The following is a 21,110-nucleotide window of genomic DNA, read 5'->3' on the forward strand; positions in this document are numbered from 1 at the left end:
TACGACTTCCATGGTTGATTTTAGAAATTTCAAAAACGGCCAAAATGGTGGTAAAGTGAATTTCCTTGTTAATTTACGGATTTTACTCGTTTTTGACCCTTTTTCTTTCACTAAAAAGAGCATAAAGTGGCCTAGCCTTATCAAATCGAAGCATGTAATAGTTCCAAGGAAATCTAACAAGCATATCTACGACTTCCATGGTTTATATTAGAATTTTCAAAAACGGCCAACATGGGGGTAATTTCCTTGTTAATTTACGGATTTTACTCGATTTTGATCATTTTTCTTTCACTAAAAAGGGCATAAAGTGGCCTAGCCTTATCGAATCGAAGCATGTAATAGTTCCTGGGAAATCTAATGAGCATATCTACGACTTCCATGGTTGATTTTAGAAATTTCAAAAACGGCCAAAATGGTGGTAAAGTGAATTTCCTGGTTAATTTACGGATTTTACTCGTTTTTGACCTTTTTTCTTTCACTAAAAAGGGCATAAAGTGGCCTAGCATTATCAAATCGAAGCATGTAATACTTCCTAGGAAATCTAACAAGCATATCTACGACTTCCATGGTTTATATTAGAATTTTCAAAAACGGCCAACATGGGGGTAATTTCCTTGTTAATTTACGGATTTTACTCGTTTTTGACCCTTTTCTTTCACTAAAAAAGGCATAAAGTGGCCTAGCCTTATCGAATCGAAGCATGTAATAGTTCCTAGGAAATCTAATGAGCATATCTACGACTTCCATGGTTGATTTTAGAAATTTCAAAAACGGCCAAAATGGTGGTAAAGTGAATTTCCTTGTTAATTTACGGATTTTACTCGTTCTTGACCTTTTTTCTTTCACTAAAAAGGGCATAAAGTGGCCTAGCATTATCAAATCGAAGCATGTAATAGTTCCTAGGAAATCTAACAAGCATATCTACGACTTCCATGGTTTATATTAGAATTTTCAAAAACGGCCAACATGGGGGTAATTTCCTTGTTAATTTACGAATTTTACTCGTTTTTGACCATTTTCTTTCACTAAAAAAGGCATAAAGTGGCCTAGCCTTATCGAATCGAAGCATGTAATAGTTCCTAGGAAATCTAATGAGCATATCTACGACTTCCAAGGTTGATTTTAGAAATTTCAAAAACGGCCAAAATGGTGGTAAAGTGAATTTCCTTGTTAATTTACGGATTTTACTCGTTTTTGACCCTTTTTCTTTCACTAAAAAAGGCATAAAGTGGCCTAGCCTTATCGAATCGAAGCATGTAATAGTTCCTAGGAAATCTAATGAGCATATCTACGACTTCCGTGGTTGATTTTAGAAATTTCAAAAACGGCCAAAATGGTGGTAAAGTGAATTTCCTTGTTAATATACGGATTTTACTCGTTTTTGACCCTTTTCTTTCACTAAAAAAGGCATAAAGTGGCCTAGCCTTATCGAATCGAAGCATGTAATAGTTCCTAGGAAATCTAATGAGCATATCTACGACTTCCATGGTTGATTTTAGAAATTTCAAAAACGGCCAAAATGGTGGTAAAGTGAATTTCCTTGTTAATTTACGGATTTTACTCGTTTTTGACCCTTTTTCTTTCACTAAAAAGAGCATAAAGTGGCCTAGCCTTATCAAATCGAAGCATGTAATAGTTCCAAGGAAATCTAACAAGCATATCTACGACTTCCATGGTTTATATTAGAATTTTCAAAAACGGCCAACATGGGGGTAATTTCCTTGTTAATTTACGGATTTTACTCGATTTTGATCATTTTTCTTTCACTAAAAAGGGCATAAAGTGGCCTAGCCTTATCGAATCGAAGCATGTAATAGTTCCTGGGAAATCTAATGAGCATATCTACGACTTCCATGGTTGATTTTAGAAATTTCAAAAACGGCCAAAATGGTGGTAAAGTGAATTTCCTGGTTAATTTACGGATTTTACTCGTTTTTGACCTTTTTTCTTTCACTAAAAAGGGCATAAAGTGGCCTAGCATTATCAAATCGAAGCATGTAATAGTTCCTAGGAAATCTAACAAGCATATCTACGACTTCCATGGTTTATATTAGAATTTTCAAAAACGGCCAACATGGGGGTAATTTCCTTGTTAATTTACGAATTTTACTCGTTTTTGACCCTTTTCTTTCACTAAAAAAGGCATAAAGTGGCCTAGCCTTATCGAATCGAAGCATGTAATAGTTCCTAGGAAATCTAATGAGCATATCTACGACTTCCATGGTTGATTTTAGAAATTTCAAAAACGGCCAAAATGGTGGTAAAGTGAATTTCCTTGTTAATTTACGGATTTTACTCGTTTTTGACCCTTTTTCTTTCACTAAAAAAGGCATAAAGTGGCCTAGCCTTATCGAATCGAAGCATGTAATAGTTCCTAGGAAATCTAATGAGCATATCTACGACTTCCGTGGTTGATTTTAGAAATTTCAAAAACGGCCAAAATGGTGGTAAAGTGAATTTCCTTGTTAATTTACGGATTTTACTCGTTTTTGACCCTTTTCTTTCACTAAAAAAGGCATAAAGTGGCCTAGCCTTATCGAATCGAAGCATGTAATAGTTCCTAGGAAATCTAATGAGCATATCTACGACTTCCATGGTTGATTTTAGAAATTTCAAAAACGGCCAAAATGGTGGTAAAGTGAATTTCCTTGTTAATTTACGGATTTTACTCGTTTTTGACCCTTTTTCTTTCACTAAAAAAGGCATAAAGTGGCCTAGCCTTATCGAATCGAAGCATGTAATAGTTCCTAGGAAATCTAATGAGCATATCTACGACTTCCGTGGTTGATTTTAGAAATTTCAAAAACGGCCAAAATGGTGGTAAAGTGAATTTCCTTGTTAATTTACGGATTTTACTCGTTTTTGACCCTTTTCTTTCACTAAAAAAGGCATAAAGTGGCCTAGCCTTATCGAATCGAAGCATGTAATAGTTCCTAGGAAATCTAATGAGCATATCTACGACTTCCATGGTTGATTTTAGAAATTTCAAAAACGGCCAAAATGGTGGTAAAGTGAATTTCCTTGTTAATTTACGGATTTTACTCGTTTTTGACCCTTTTTCTTTCACTAAAAAGAGCATAAAGTGGCCTAGCCTTATCAAATCGAAGCATGTAATAGTTCCAAGGAAATCTAACAAGCATATCTACGACTTCCATGGTTTATATTAGAATTTTCAAAAACGGCCAACATGGGGGTAATTTCCTTGTTAATTTACGGATTTTACTCGATTTTGATCATTTTTCTTTCACTAAAAAGGGCATAAAGTGGCCTAGCCTTATCGAATCGAAGCATGTAATAGTTCCTGGGAAATCTAATGAGCATATCTACGACTTCCATGGTTGATTTTAGAAATTTCAAAAACGGCCAAAATGGTGGTAAAGTGAATTTCCTGGTTAATTTACGGATTTTACTCGTTTTTGACCTTTTTTCTTTCACTAAAAAGGGCATAAAGTGGCCTAGCATTATCAAATCGAAGCATGTAATACTTCCTAGGAAATCTAACAAGCATATCTACGACTTCCATGGTTTATATTAGAATTTTCAAAAACGGCCAACATGGGGGTAATTTCCTTGTTAATTTACGAATTTTACTCGTTTTTGACCCTTTTCTTTCACTAAAAAAGGCATAAAGTGGCCTAGCCTTATCGAATCGAAGCATGTAATAGTTCCTAGGAAATCTAATGAGCATATCTACGACTTCCATGGTTGATTTTAGAAATTTCAAAAACGGCCAAAATGGTGGTAAAGTGAATTTCCTTGTTAATTTACGAATTTTACTCGTTTTTGACCCTTTTCTTTCACTAAAAAAGGCATAAAGTGGCCTAGCCTTATCGAATCGAAGCATGTAATAGTTCCTAGGAAATCTAATGAGCATATCTACGACTTCCATGGTTGATTTTAGAAATTTCAAAAACGGCCAAAATGGTGGTAAAGTGAATTTCCTTGTTAATTTACGGATTTTACTCGTTTTTGACCCTTTTTCTTTCACTAAAAAGGGCATAAAGTGGCCTAGCATTATCAAATCGAAGCATGTAATAGTTCCTAGGAAATCTAATGAGCATATCTACGACTTCCGTGGTTGATTTTAGAAATTTCAAAAACGGCCAAAATGGTGGTAAAGTGAATTTCCTTGTTAATTTACGGATTTTACTCGTTTTTGACCCTTTTTCTTTCACTAAAAAGGGCATAAAGTGGCCTAGCATTATCAAATCGAAGCATGTAATACTTCCTAGGAAATCTAACAAGCATATCTACGACTTCCATGGTTTATATTAGAATTTTCAAAAACGGCCAACATGGGGGTAATTTCCTTGTTAATTTACGGATTTTACTCGTTTTTGACCCTTTTCTTTCACTAAAAAAGGCATAAAGTGGCCTAGCCTTATCGAATCGAAGCATGTAATAGTTCCTACGAAATCTAATGAGCGTATCTACGACTTCCATGGTTGATTTTAGAAATTTCAAAAACGGCCAAAATGGTGGTAAAGTGAATTTCCTTGTTAATTTACGGATTTTACTCGTTTTTGACCCTTTTTCTTTCACTAAAAAGGGCATAAAGTGGCCTGGCATTATCAAATCGAAGCATGTAATAGTTCCTAGGAAATCTAACAAGCATATCTACGATTTCCATGGTTTATATTAGAATTTTCAAAAACGGCCAACATGGGGGTAATTTCCTTGTTAATTTACGGATTTTACTCGATTTTGATCCTTTTTCTTTCACTAAAAAGGGCATAACGTGGCCTAGCCTTATCGAATCGAAGCATGTAATAGTTCCTAGGAAATCTAATGAGCATATCTAAGACTTCCATGGTTGATTTTAGAAATTTCAAAAACGGCCAAAATGGTGGTAAAGTGAATTTCCTTGTTAATTTACGGATTTTACTCGTTTTTGACCCTTTTTCTTTTACTAAAAAGAGCATAAATTGGCCTAGCCTTATCAAATAGAAGCATGTAATAGTTCCAAGGAAATCTAACAAGCATATCTACGACTTCCATGGTTTATATTAGAATTTTCAAAAACGGCCAACATGGGGGTAATTTCCTTGTTAATTTACGGATTTTACTCGTTTTTGACCCTTTTCTTTCACTAAAAAAGGCATAAAGTGGCCTAGCCTTATCGAATCGAAGCATGTAATAGTTCCTAGGAAATCTAATGAGCATATCTACGACTTCCATGGTTGATTTTAGAAATTTCAAAAACGGCCAAAATGGTGGTAAAGTGAATTTCCTTGTTAATTTACGGATTTTACTCGTTTTTGACCCTTTTTCTTTCACTAAAAAGAGCATAAAGTGGCCTAGCCTTATCAAATCGAAGCATGTAATAGTTCCAAGGAAATCTAACAAGCATATCTACGACTTCCATGGTTTATATTAGAATTTTCAAAAACGGCCAACATGGGGGTAATTTCCTTGTTAATTTACGGATTTTACTCGATTTTGATCATTTTTCTTTCACTAAAAAGGGCATAAAGTGGCCTAGCCTTATCGAATCGAAGCATGTAATAGTTCCTAGGAAATCTAATGAGCATATCTACGACTTCCATGGTTGATTTTAGAAATTTCAAAAACGGCCAAAATGGTGGTAAAGTGAATTTCCTTGTTAATTTACGGATTTTACTCGTTTTTGACCTTTTTTCTTTCACTAAAAAGGGCATAAAGTGGCCTAGCATTATCAAATCGAAGCATGTAATAGTTCCTAGGAAATCTAACAAGCATATCTACGACTTCCATGGTTTATATTAGAATTCTCAAAAACGGCCAACATGGGGGTAATTTCCTTGTTAATTTACGAATTTTACTCGTTTTTGACCCTTTTCTTTCACTAAAAAAGGCATAAAGTGGCCTACCCTTATCGAATCGAAGCATGTAATAGTTCCTAGGAAATCTAATGAGCATATCTACGACTTCCATGGTTGATTTTAGAAATTTCAAAAACGGCCAAAATGGTGGTAAAGTGAATTTCCTTGTTAATTTACGGATTTTACTCGTTTTTGACCCTTTTTCTTTCACTAAAAAAGGCATAAAGTGGCCTAGCCTTATCGAATCGAAGCATGTAATAGTTCCTAGGAAATCTAATGAGCATATCTACGACTTCCGTGGTTGATTTTAGAAATTTCAAAAACGGCCAAAATGGTGGTAAAGTGAATTTCCTTGTTAATTTACGGATTTTACTCGTTTTTGACCCTTTTCTTTCACTAAAAAAGGCATAAAGTGGCCTAGCCTTATCGAATCAAAGCATGTAATAGTTCCTAGGAAATCTAATGAGCATATCTACGACTTCCATGGTTGATTTTAGAAATTTCAAAAACGGCCAAAATGGTGGTAAAGTGAATTTCCTTGTTAATTTACGGATTTTACTCGTTTTTGACCCTTTTTCTTTCACTAAAAAGAGCATAAAGTGGCCTAGCCTTATCAAATCGAAGCATGTAATAGTTCCAAGGAAATCTAACAAGCATATCTACGACTTCCATGGTTTATATTAGAATTTTCAAAAACGGCCAACATGGGGGTAATTTCCTTGTTAATTTACGGATTTTACTCGATTTTGATCATTTTTCTTTCACTAAAAAGGGCATAAAGTGGCCTAGCCTTATCGAATCGAAGCATGTAATAGTTCCTAGGAAATCTAATGAGCATATCTAAGACTTCCATGGTTGATTTTAGAAATTTCAAAAACGGCCAAAATGGTGGTAAAGTGAATTTTCTGGTTAATTTACGGATTTTACTTGTTTTTGACCTTTTTTCTTTCACTAAAAAGGGCATAAAGTGGCCTAGCATTATCAAATCGAAGCATGTAATAGTTCCTAGGAAATCTAACAAGCATATCTACGACTTCCATGGTTTATATTAGAATTTTCAAAAACGGCCAACATGGGGGTAATTTCCTTGTTAATTTACGAATTTTACTCGTTTTTGACCCTTTTCATTCACTAAAAAAGGCATAAAGTGGCCTAGCCTTATCGAATCGAAGCATGTAATAGTTCCTAGGAAATCTAATGAGCATATCTACGACTTCCATGGTTGATTTTAGAAATTTCAAAAACGGCCAAAATGGTGGTAAAGTGAATTTCCTTGTTAATTTACGGATTTTACTCGTTTTTGACCCTTTTTCTTTCACTAAAAAGGGCATAAAGTGGCCTAGCCTTATCGAATCGAAGCATGTAATAGTTCCTAGAAAATCTAATGAGCATATCTACGACTTCCGTGGTTGATTTTAGAGATTTCAAAAACGGCTAAAATGGTGGTAAAGTGAATTTCCTTGTTAATTTACGGATTTTACTCGTTTTTGACCCTTTTTCTTTCACTAAAAAGGGCATAAAGTTGCCTAGCATTATCAAATCGAAGCATGTAATACTTCCTAGGAAATCTAACAAGCATATCTACGACTTCCATGGTTTATACTAGAATTTTCAAAAACGGCCAACATGGGGGTAATTTCCTTGTTAATTTACGGATTTTACTCGTGTTTGACCCTTTTCTTTCACTAAAAAAGGCATAAAGTGGCCTAGCCTTATCGAATCAAAGCATGTAATAGTTCCTAGGAAATCTAATGAGCGTATCTACGACTTCCATGGTTGATTTTAGAAATTTCAAAAACGGCCAAAATGGTGGTAAAGTGAATTTCCTTGTTAATTTACGGATTTTACTCGTTTTTGACCCTTTTTCTTTCACTAAAAAGGGCATAAAGTGGCCTGGCATTATCAAATCGAAGCATGTAATAGTTCCTAGGAAATCTAACAAGCATATCTACGATTTCCATGGTTTATATTAGAATTTTCAAAAACGGCCAACATGGGGGTAATTTCCTTGTTAATTTACGGATTTTACTCGATTTTGATCCTTTTTCTTTCACTAAAAAGGGCATAACGTGGCCTAGCCTTATCGAATCGAAGCATGTAATAGTTCCTAGGAAATCTAATGAGCATATCTAAGACTTCCATGGTTGATTTTAGAAATTTCAAAAACGGCCAAAATGGTGGTAAAGTGAATTTCCTTGTTAATTTACGGATTTTACTCGTTTTTGACCCTTTTTCTTTTACTAAAAAGAGCATAAATTGGCCTAGCCTTATCAAATCGAAGCATGTAATAGTTCCAAGGAAATCTAACAAGCATATCTACGACTTCCATGGTTTATATTAGAATTTTCAAAAACGGCCAACATGGGGGTAATTTCCTTGTTAATTTACGGATTTTACTCGTTTTTGACCCTTTTCTTTCACTAAAAAAGGCATAAAGTGGCCTAGCCTTATCGAATCGAAGCATGTAATAGTTCCTAGGAAATCTAATGAGCATATCTACTACTTCCACGGTTGATTTTAGAAATTTCAAAAACGGCCAAAATGGTGGTAAAGTGAATTTCCTTGTTAATTTACGGATTTTACTCGTTTTTGACCCTTTTTCTTTCACTAAAAAGAGCATAAAGTGGCCTAGCCTTATCAAATCGAAGCATGTAATAGTTCCAAGGAAATCTAACAAGCATATCTACGACTTCCATGGTTTATATTAGAATTTTCAAAAACGGCCAACATGGGGGTAATTTCCTTGTTAATTTACGGATTTTACTCGATTTTGATCATTTTTCTTTCACTAAAAAGGGCATAAAGTGGCCTAGCCTTATCGAATCGAAGCATGTAATAGTTCCTGGGAAATCTAATGAGCATATCTACGACTTCCATGGTTGATTTTAGAAATTTCAAAAACGGCCAAAATGGTGGTAAAGTGAATTTCCTTGTTAATTTACGGATTTTACTCGTTTTTGACCCTTTTTCTTTCACTAAAAAGGGCATAAAGTGGCCTAGCCTTATCGAATCGAAGCATGTAATAGTTCCTAGGAAATCTAACAAGCATATCTACGACTTCCATGGTTTATATTAGAATTTTCAAAAACGGCCAACATGGGGGTAATTTCCTTGTTAATTTACGAATTTTACTCGTTTTTGACCCTTTTCATTCACTAAAAAAGGCATAAAGTGGCCTAGCCTTATCGAATCGAAGCATGTAATAGTTCCTAGGAAATCTAATGAGCATATCTACGACTTCCATGGTTGATTTTAGAAATTTCAAAAACGGCCAAAATGGTGGTAAAGTGAATTTCCTTGTTAATTTACGGATTTTACTCGTTTTTGACCCTTTTTCTTTCACTAAAAAGGGCATAAAGTGGCCTAGCCTTATCGAATCGAAGCATGTAATAGTTCCTAGAAAATCTAATGAGCATATCTACGACTTCCGTGGTTGATTTTAGAGATTTCAAAAACGGCTAAAATGGTGGTAAAGTGAATTTCCTTGTTAATTTACGGATTTTACTCGTTTTTGACCCTTTTTCTTTCACTAAAAAGGGCATAAAGTTGCCTAGCATTATCAAATCGAAGCATGTAATACTTCCTAGGAAATCTAACAAGCATATCTACGACTTCCATGGTTTATACTAGAATTTTCAAAAACGGCCAACATGGGGGTAATTTCCTTGTTAATTTACGGATTTTACTCGTTTTTGACCCTTTTCTTTCACTAAAAAAGGCATAAAGTGGCCTAGCCTTATCGAATCAAAGCATGTAATAGTTCCTAGGAAATCTAATGAGCGTATCTACGACTTCCATGGTTGATTTTAGAAATTTCAAAAACGGCCAAAATGGTGGTAAAGTGAATTTCCTTGTTAATTTACGGATTTTACTCGTTTTTGACCCTTTTTCTTTCACTAAAAAGGGCATAAAGTGGCCTGGCATTATCAAATCGAAGCATGTAATAGTTCCTAGGAAATCTAACAAGCATATCTACGATTTCCATGGTTTATATTAGAATTTTCAAAAACGGCCAACATGGGGGTAATTTCCTTGTTAATTTACGGATTTTACTCGATTTTGATCCTTTTTCTTTCACTAAAAAGGGCATAACGTGGCCTAGCCTTATCGAATCGAAGCATGTAATAGTTCCTAGGAAATCTAATGAGCATATCTAAGACTTCCATGGTTGATTTTAGAAATTTCAAAAACGGCCAAAATGGTGGTAAAGTGAATTTCCTTGTTAATTTACGGATTTTACTCGTTTTTGACCCTTTTTCTTTTACTAAAAAGAGCATAAATTGGCCTAGCCTTATCAAATCGAAGCATGTAATAGTTCCAAGGAAATCTAAGAAGCATATCTACGACTTCCATGGTTTATATTAGAATTTTCAAAAACGGCCAACATGGGGGTAATTTCCTTGTTAATTTACGGATTTTACTCGTTTTTGACCCTTTTCTTTCACTAAAAAAGGCATAAAGTGGCCTAGCCTTATCGAATCGAAGCATGTAATAGTTCCTAGGAAATCTAATGAGCATATCTACGACTTCCACGGTTGATTTTAGAAATTTCAAAAACGGCCAAAATGGTGGTAAAGTGAATTTCCTTGTTAATTTACGGATTTTACTCGTTTTTGACCCTTTTTCTTTCACTAAAAAGAGCATAAAGTGGCCTAGCCTTATCAAATCGAAGCATGTAATAGTTCCAAGGAAATCTAACAAGCATATCTACGACTTCCATGGTTTATATTAGAATTTTCAAAAACGGCCAACATGGGGGTAATTTCCTTGTTAATTTACGGATTTTACTCGATTTTGATCATTTTTCTTTCACTAAAAAGGGCATAAAGTGGCCTAGCCTTATCGAATCGAAGCATGTAATAGTTCCTAGGAAATCTAATGAGCATATCTACGACTTCCATGGTTGATTTTAGAAATTTCAAAAACGGCCAAAATGGTGGTAAAGTGAATTTCCTTGTTAATTTACGGATTTTACTCGTTTTTGACCTTTTTTCTTTCACTAAAAAGGGCATAAAGTGGCCTAGCATTATCAAATCGAAGCATGTAATAGTTCCTAGGAAATCTAACAAGCATATCTACGACTTCCATGGTTTATATTAGAATTTTCAAAAACGGCCAACATGGGGGTAATTTCCTTGTTAATTTACGAATTTTACTCGTTTTTGACCCTTTTCTTTCACTAAAAAAGGCATAAAGTGGCCTAGCCTTATCGAATCGAAGCATGTAATAGTTCCTAGGAAATCTAATGAGCATATCTACGACTTCCATGGTTGATTTTAGAAATTTCAAAAACGGCCAAAATGGTGGTAAAGTGAATTTCCTTGTTAATTTACGGATTTTACTCGTTTTTGACCCTTTTTCTTTCACTAAAAAAGGCATAAAGTGGCCTAGCCTTATCGAATCGAAGCATGTAATAGTTCCTAGGAAATCTAATGAGCATATCTACGACTTCCGTGGTTGATTTTAGAAATTTCAAAAACGGCCAAAATGGTGGTAAAGTGAATTTCCTTGTTAATTTACGGATTTTACTCGTTTTTGACCCTTTTTCTTTCACTAAAAAGGGCATAAAGTGGCCTAGCATTATCAAATCGAAGCATGTAATACTTCCTAGGAAATCTAACAAGCATATCTACGACTTCCATGGTTTATATTAGAATTTTCAAAAACGGCCAACATGGGGGTAATTTCCTTGTTAATTTACGGATTTTACTCATTTTTGACCCTTTTCTTTCACTAAAAAAGGCATAAAGTGTCCTAGCCTTATCGAATCGAAGCATGTAATAGTTCCTAGGAAATCTAATGAGCGTATCTACGACTTCCATGGTTGATTTTAGAAATTTCAAAAACGGCCAAAATGGTGGTAAAGTGAATTTCCTTGTTAATTTACGGATTTTACTCGTTTTTGACCCTTTTTCTTTCACTAAAAAGGGCATAAAGTAGCCTGGCATTATCAAATCGAAGCATGTAATAGTTCCTAGGAAATCTAACAAGCATATCTACGACTTCCATGGTTTATATTAGAATTTTCAAAAACGGCCAACATGGGGGTAATTTCCTTGTTAATTTACGGATTTTACCCGTTTTTGACCCTTTTCTTTCACTAAAAAAGGCATAAAGTGGCCTAGCCTTATCGAATCGAAGCATGTAATAGTTCCTAGGAAAGCTAATGAGCATATCTACGACTTCCATGGTTGATTTTAGAAATTTCAAAAACGGCCAAAATGGTGGTAAAGTGAATTTCCTTGTTAATTTACGGATTTTACTCGTTTTTGACCCTTTTTCTTTCACTAAAAAAGGCATAAAGTGGCCTAGCCTTATCGAATCGAAGCATGTAATAGTTCCTAGCAAAATCTAATGAGCATATCTACGACTTCCGTGGTTGATTTTAGAAATTTCAAAAACGGCCAAAATGGTGGTAAAGTGAATTTCCTTGTTAATTTACGGATTTTACTCGTTTTTGACCCTTTTTCTTTCACTAAAAAGGGCATAAAGTGGCCTAGCATTATCAAATCGAAGCATGTAATAGTTCCTAGGAAATCTAACAAGCATATCTACGACTTCCATGGTTTATATTAGAATTTTCAAAAACGGCCAACATGGGGGTAATTTCCTTGTTAATTTACGGATTTTACTCGTTTTTGACCTTTTTTCTTTCACTAAAAAGGGCATAAAGTGGCCTAGCATTATCAAATCGAAGCATGTAATAGTTCCTAGGAAATCTAACAAGCATATCTACGACTTCCATGGTTTATATTAGAATTTTCAAAAACGGCCAACATGGGGGTAATTTCCTTGTTAATTTACGGATTTTACTCGTTTTTGACCCTTTTCTTTCACTAAAAAAGGCATAAAGTGGCCTAGCCTTATCGAATCGAAGCATGTAATAGTTCCTAGGAAATCTAATGAGCGTATCTACGACTTCCATGGTTGATTTTAGAAATTTCAAAAACGGCCAAAATGGTGGTAAAGTGAATTTCCTTGTTAATTTACGGATTTTACTCGTTTTTGACCCTTTTTCTTTCACTAAAAAGGGCATAAAGTGGCCTAGCCTTATCGAATCGAAGCATGTAATAGTTCCTAGGAAATCTAATGAGCATATCTACGACTTCCATGGTTGATTTTAGAAATTTCAAAAACGGCCAAAATGGTGGTAAAGTGAATTTCCTTGTTAATTTACGGATTTTACTCGTTTTTGACCTTTTTTCTTTCACTAAAAAGGGCATAAAGTGGCCTAGCATTATCAAATCGAAGCATGTAATAGTTCCTAGGAAATCTAACAAGCATATCTACGACTTCCATGGTTTATATTAGAATTTTCAAAAACGGCCAACATGGGGGTAATTTCCTTGTTAATTTACGGATTTTACTCGTTTTTGACCCTTTTTCTTTCACTAAAAAAGGCATAAAGTGGCCTAGCCTTATCGAATCGAAGCATGTAATAGTTCCTAGCAAAATCTAATGAGCATATCTACGACTTCCGTGGTTGATTTTAGAAATTTCAAAAACGGCCAAAATGGTGGTAAAGTGAATTTCCTTGTTAATTTACGGATTTTACTCGTTTTTGACCCTTTTCTTTCACTAAAAAAGGCATAAAGTGGCCTAGCCTTATCGAATCGAAGCATGTAATAGTTCCTAGGAAATCTAATGAGCATATCTACGACTTCCACGGTTGATTTTAGAAATTTCAAAAACGGCCAAAATGGTGGTAAAGTGAATTTCCTTGTTAATTTACGGATTTTACTCGTTTTTGACCCTTTTTCTTTCACTAAAAAAGGCATAAAGTGGCCTAGCCTTATCAAATCGAAGCATGTAATAGTTCCAAGGAAATCTAACAAGCATATCTACGACTTCCATGGTTTATATTAGAATTTTCAAAAACGGCCAACATGGGGGTAATTTCCTTGTTAATTTACGGATTTTACTCGATTTTGATCATTTTTCTTTCACTAAAAAGGGCATAAAGTGGCCTAGCCTTATCGAATCGAAGCATGTAATAGTTCCTAGGAAATCTAATGAGCATATCTACGACTTCCATGGTTGATTTTAGAAATTTCAAAAACGGCCAAAATGGTGGTAAAGTGAATTTCCTTGTTAATTTACGGATTTTACTCGTTTTTGACCTTTTTTCTTTCACTAAAAAGGGCATAAAGTGGCCTAGCATTATCAAATCGAAGCATGTAATAGTTCCTAGGAAATCTAACAAGCATATCTACGACTTCCATGGTTTATATTAGAATTTTCAAAAACGGCCAACATGGGGGTAATTTCCTTGTTAATTTACGAATTTTACTCGTTTTTGACCCTTTTCTTTCACTAAAAAAGGCATAAAGTGGCCTAGCCTTATCGAATCGAAGCATGTAATAGTTCCTAGGAAATCTAATGAGCATATCTACGACTTCCATGGTTGATTTTAGAAATTTCAAAAACGGCCAAAATGGTGGTAAAGTGAATTTCCTTGTTAATTTACGGATTTTACTCGTTTTTGACCCTTTTTCTTTCACTAAAAAAGGCATAAAGTGGCCTAGCCTTATCGAATCGAAGCATGTAATAGTTCCTAGGAAATCTAATGAGCATATCTACGACTTCCGTGGTTGATTTTAGAAATTTCAAAAACGGCCAAAATGGTGGTAAAGTGAATTTCCTTGTTAATTTACGGATTTTACTCGTTTTTGACCCTTTTTCTTTCACTAAAAAGGGCATAAAGTGGCCTAGCATTATCAAATCGAAGCATGTAATACTTCCTAGGAAATCTAACAAGCATATCTACGACTTCCATGGTTTATATTAGAATTTTCAAAAACGGCCAACATGGGGGTAATTTCCTTGTTAATTTACGGATTTTACTCATTTTTGACCCTTTTCTTTCACTAAAAAAGGCATAAAGTGGCCTAGCCTTATCGAATCGAAGCATGTAATAGTTCCTAGGAAATCTAATGAGCGTATCTACGACTTCCATGGTTGATTTTAGAAATTTCAAAAACGGCCAAAATGGTGGTAAAGTGAATTTCCTTGTTAATTTACGGATTTTACTCGTTTTTGACCCTTTTTCTTTCACTAAAAAGGGCATAAAGTAGCCTGGCATTATCAAATCGAAGCATGTAATAGTTCCTAGGAAATCTAACAAGCATATCTACGACTTCCATGGTTTATATTAGAATTTTCAAAAACGGCCAACATGGGGGTAATTTCCTTGTTAATTAACGGATTTTACCCGTTTTTGACCCTTTTCTTTCACTAAAAAAGGCATAAAGTGGCCTAGCCTTATCGAATCGAAGCATGTAATAGTTCCTAGGAAAGCTAATGAGCATATCTACGACTTCCATGGTTGATTTTAGAAATTTCAAAAACGGCCAAAATGGTGGTAAAGTGAATTTCCTTGTTAATTTACGGATTTTACTCGTTTTTGACCCTTTTTCTTTCACTAAAAAAGGCATAAAGTGGCCTAGCCTTATCGAATCGAAGCATGTAATAGTTCCTAGCAAAATCTAATGAGCATATCTACGACTTCCGTGGTTGATTTTAGAAATTTCAAAAACGGCCAAAATGGTGGTAAAGTGAATTTCCTTGTTAATTTACGGATTTTACTCGTTTTTGACCCTTTTTCTTTCACTAAAAAGGGCATAAAGTGGCCTAGCATTATCAAATCGAAGCATGTAATAGTTCCTAGGAAATCTAACAAGCATATCTACGACTTCCATGGTTTATATTAGAATTTTCAAAAACGGCCAACATGGGGGTAATTTCCTTGTTAATTTACGGATTTTACTCGTTTTTGACCCTTTTCTTTCACTAAAAAAGGCATAAAGTGGCCTAGCCTTATCAAATCGAAGCATGTAATAGTTCCTAGGAAATCTAATGAGCGTATCTACGACTTCCATGGTTGATTTTAGAAATTTCAAAAACGGCCAAAATGGTGGTAAAGTGAATTTCCTTGTTAATTTACGGATTTTACTCGTTTTTGACCCTTTTTCTTTCACTAAAAAGGGCATAAAGTAGCCTGGCATTATCAAATCGAAGCATATAATAGTTCCTAGGAAATCTAACAAGCATATCTACGACTTCCATGGTTTATATTAGAATTTTCAAAAACGGCCAACATGGGGGTAATTTCCTTGTTAATTTACGGATTTTACCCGTTTTTGACCCTTTTCTTTCACTAAAAAGGGCATAAAGTGGCCTAGCATTATCAAATCGAAGCATGTAATAGTTCCTAGGAAATCTAACAAGCATATCTACGACTTCCATGGTTTATATTAGAATTTTCAAAAACGGCCAACATGGGGGTAATTTCCTTGTTAATTTACGAATTTTACTCGTTTTTGACCCTTTTCTTTCACTAAAAAAGGCATAAAGTGGCCTAGCCTTATCGAATCGAAGCATGTAATAGTTCCTAGGAAATCTAATGAGCATATCTACGACTTCCATGGTTGATTTTAGAAATTTCAAAAACGGCCAAAATGGTGGTAAAGTGAATTTCCTTGTTAATTTACGGATTTTACTCGTTTTTGACCCTTTTTCTTTCACTAAAAAAGGCATAAAGTGGCCTAGCCTTATCGAATCGAAGCATGTAATAGTTCCTAGGAAATCTAATGAGCATATCTACGACTTCCGTGGTTGATTTTAGAAATTTCAAAAACGGCCAAAATGGTGGTAAAGTGAATTTCCTTGTTAATTTACGGATTTTACTCGTTTTTGACCCTTTTTCTTTCACTAAAAAGGGCATAAAGTGGCCTAGCATTATCAAATCGAAGCATGTAATACTTCCTAGGAAATCTAACAAGCATATCTACGACTTCCATGGTTTATATTAGAATTTTCAAAAACGGCCAACATGGGGGTAATTTCCTTGTTAATTTACGGATTTTACTCGTTTTTGACCCTTTTCTTTCACTAAAAAAGGCATAAAGTGGCCTAGCCTTATCGAATCGAAGCATGTAATAGTTCCTAGGAAATCTAATGAGCGTATCTACGACTTCCATGGTTGATTTTAGAAATTTCAAAAACGGCCAAAATGGTGGTAAAGTGAATTTCCTTGTTAATTTACGGATTTTACTCGTTTTTGACCCTTTTTCTTTCACTAAAAAGGGCATAAAGTAGCCTGGCATTATCAAATCGAAGCATGTAATAGTTCCTAGGAAATCTAACAAGCATATCTACGACTTCCATGGTTTATATTAGAATTTTCAAAAACGGCCAACATGGGGGTAATTTCCTTGTTAATTTACGGATTTTACCCGTTTTTGACCCTTTTCTTTCACTAAAAAAGGCATAAAGTGGCCTAGCCTTATCGAATCGAAGCATGTAATAGTTCCTAGGAAAGCTAATGAGCATATCTACGACTTCCATGGTTGATTTTAGAAATTTCAAAAACGGCCTAAATGGTGGTAAAGTGAATTTCCTTGTTAATTTACGGATTTTACTCGTTTTTGACCCTTTTTCTTTCACTAAAAATGGCATAAAGTGGCCTAGCCTTATCGAATCGAAGCATGTAATAGTTCCTAGCAAAATCTAATGAGCATATCTACGACTTCCGTGGTTGATTTTAGAAATTTCAAAAACGGCCAAAATGGTGGTAAAGTGAATTTCCTTGTTAATTTACGGATTTTACTCGTTTTTGACCCTTTTTCTTTCACTAAAAAGGGCATAAAGTGGCCTAGCATTATCAAATCGAAGCATGTAATAGTTCCTAGGAAATCTAACAAGCATATCTACGACTTCCATGGTTTATATTAGAATTTTCAAAAACGGCCAACATGGGGGTAATTTCCTTGTTAATTTACGGATTTTACTCGTTTTTGACCCTTTTCTTTCACTAAAAAAGGCATAAAGTGGCCTAGCCTTATCGAATCGAAGCATGTAATAGTTCCTAGGAAATCTAATGAGCGTATCTACGACTTCCATGGTTGATTTTAGAAATTTCAAAAACGGCCAAAATGGTGGTAAAGTGAATTTCCTTGTTAATTTACGGATTTTACTCGTTTTTGACCCTTTTTCTTTCACTAAAAAGGGCATAAAGTAGCCTGGCATTATCAAATCGAAGCATATAATAGTTCCTAGGAAATCTAACAAGCATATCAACGACTTCCATTGTTTATATTAGAATTTTCAAAAACGGCCAACATGGGGGTAATTTCCTTGTTAATTTACGGATTTTACCCGTTTTTGACCCTTTTCTTTCACTAAAAAAGGCATAAAGTGGCCTAGCCTTATCGAATCGAAGCATGTAATAGTTCCTAGGAAAGCTAATGAGCATATCTACGACTTCCATGGTTGATTTTAGAAATTTCAAAAACGGCCAAAATGGTGGTAAAGTGAATTTCCTTGTTAATTTACGGATTTTACTCGTTTTTGACCCTTTTTCTTTCACTAAAAAAGGCATAAAGTGGCCTAGCCTTATCGAATCGAAGCATGTAATAGTTCCTAGCAAAATCTAATGAGCATATCTACGACTTCCGTGGTTGATTTTAGAAATTTCAAAAACGGCCAAAATGGTGGTAAAGTGAATTTCCTTGTTAATTTACGGATTTTACTCGTTTTTGACCCTTTTTCTTTCACTAAAAAGGGCATAAAGTGGCCTAGCATTATCAAATCGAAGCATGTAATAGTTCCTAGGAAATCTAACAAGCATATCTACGACTTCCATGGTTTATATTAGAATTTTCAAAAACGGCCAACATGGGGGTAATTTCCTTGTTAATTTACGGATTTTACTCGTTTTTGACCCTTTTCTTTCACTAAAAAAGGCATAAAGTGGCCTAGCCTTATCGAATCGAAGCATGTAATAGTTCCTAGGAAATCTAATGAGCGTATCTACGACTTCCATGGTTGATTTTAGAAATTTCAAAAACGGCCAAAATGGTGGTAAAGTGAATTTCCTTGTTAATTTACGGATTTTACTCGTTTTTGACCCTTTTTCTTTCACTAAAAAGGGCATAAACTGGCCTGGCATTATCAAATCGAAGCATGTAATAGTTCCTAGGAAATCTAACAAGCATATCTACGACTTCCATGGTTTATATTAGAATTTTCAAAAACGGCCAACATGGGGGTAATTTCCTTGTTAATTTACGGATTTTACTCGATTTTGATCCTTTTTCTTTCACTAAAAAGGGCATAACGTGGCCTAGCCTTATCGAATCGAAGCATGTAATAGTTCCTAGGAAATCTAATGAGCATATCTAAGACTTCCATGGTTGATTTTAGAAATTTCAAAAACGGCCAAAATGGTGGTAAAGTGAATTTCCTTGTTAATTTACGGATTTTACTCGTTTTTGACCCTTTTTCTTTTACTAAAAAGAGCATAAATTGGCCTAGCCTTATCAAATCGAAGCATGTAATAGTTCCAAGGAAATCTAACAAGCATATCTACGACTTCCATGGTTTATATTAGAATTTTCAAAAACGGCCAACATGGGGGTAATTTCCTTGTTAATTTACGGATTTTACCCGTTTTTGACCCTTTTCTTTCACTAAAAAAGGCATAAAGTGGCCTAGCCTTATCGAATCGAAGCATGTAATAGTTCCTAGGAAATCTAATGAGCATATCTACGACTTCCATGGTTGATTTTAGAAATTTCAAAAACGGCCAAAATGGTGGTAAAGTGAATTTCCTTGTTAATTTACGGATTTTACTCGTTTTTGACCTTTTTTCTTTCACTAAAAAGGGCATAAAGTGGCCTAGCATTATCAAATCGAAGCATGTAATAGTTCCTAGGAAATCTAACAAGCATATCTACGACTTCCATGGTTTATATTAGAATTTTCAAAAACGGCCAACATGGGGGTAATTTCCTTGTTAATTTACGAATTTTACTCGTTTTTGACCCTTTTCTTTCACTAAAAAAGGCATAAAGTGGCCTAGCCTTATCGAATCGAAGCATGTAATAGTTGCTAGGAAAGCTAATGAGCATATCTACGACTTCCATGGTTGATTTTAGAAATTTCAAAAACGGCCAAAATGGTGGTAAAGTGAATTTCCTTGTTAATTTCGGATTTTACTCGTTTTTGACCCTTTTTCTTTCACTAAAAAAGGCATAAAGTGGTCTAGCCTTATCGAATCGAAGCATGTAATAGTTCCTAGGAAATCTAATGAGCATATCTACGACTTCCGTGGTTGATTTTAGAAATTTCAAAAACGGCCAAAATGGTGGTAAAGTGAATTTCCTTGTTAATTTACGGATTTTACTCGTTTTTGACCCTTTTTCTTTCACTAAAAAGGGCATAAAGTGGCCTAGCATTATCAAATCGAAGCATGTAATAGTTCCTAGGAAATCTAACAAGCATATCTACGACTTCCATGGTTTATATTAGAATTTTCAAAAACGGCCAACATGGGGGTAATTTCCTTGTTAATTTACGAATTTTACTCGTTTTTGACCCTTTTCTTTCACTAAAAAAGGCATAAAGTGGCCTAGCCTTATCGAATCGAAGCATGTAATAGTTCCTAGGAAAGCTAATGAGCATATCTACGACTTCCATGGTTGATTTTAGAAATTTCAAAAACGGCCAAAATGGTGGTAAAGTGAATTTCCTTGTTAATTTACGGATTTTACTCGTTTTTGACCCTTTTTATTTCACTAAAAAAGGCATAAAGTGGCCTAGCCTTATCGAATCGAAGCATGTAATAGTTCCAAGGAAATCTAATGAGCATATCTACGACTTCCGTGGTTGATTTTAGAAATTTCAAAACCGGCCAAAATGGTGGTAAAGTGAATTTCCTTGTTAATTTACGGATTTTACTCGTTTTTGACCCTTTTTCTTTTACTAAAAAGAGCATAAATTGGCCTAGCCTTATCAAATCGAAGCATGTAATAGTTCCAAGGAAATCTAACAAGCATATCTACGACTTCCATGGTTTATATTAGAATTTTCAAAAACGGCCAACATGGGGGTAATTTCCTTGTTAATTTACGGATTTTACCCGTTTTTGACCCTTTTCTTTCACTAAAAAAGGCATAAAGTGGCCTAGCCTTATCGAATCGAAGCATGTAATAGTTCCTAGGAAATCTAATGAGCATATCTACGACTTCCATGGTTGATTTTAGAAATTTCAAAAACGGCCAAAATGGTGGTAAAGTGAATTTCCTTGTTAATTTACGGATTTTACTCGTTTTTGACCTTTTTTCTTTCACTAAAAAGGGCATAAAGTGGCCTAGCATTATCAAATCGAAGCATGTAATAGTTCCTAGGAAATCTAACAAGCATATCTACGACTTCCATGGTTTATATTAGAATTTTCAAAAACGGCCAACATGGGGGTAATTTCCTTGTTAATTTACGAATTTTACTCGTTTTTGACCCTTTTCTTTC

The sequence above is a fragment of the Medicago sativa genome, chromosome 4, assembly GCF_051527215.1.
Source record: "Medicago sativa cultivar Bolivia chromosome 4, Bolivia_mono, whole genome shotgun sequence".
In the NCBI taxonomy this organism is placed as follows: Eukaryota; Viridiplantae; Streptophyta; class Magnoliopsida; order Fabales; family Fabaceae; genus Medicago; species Medicago sativa.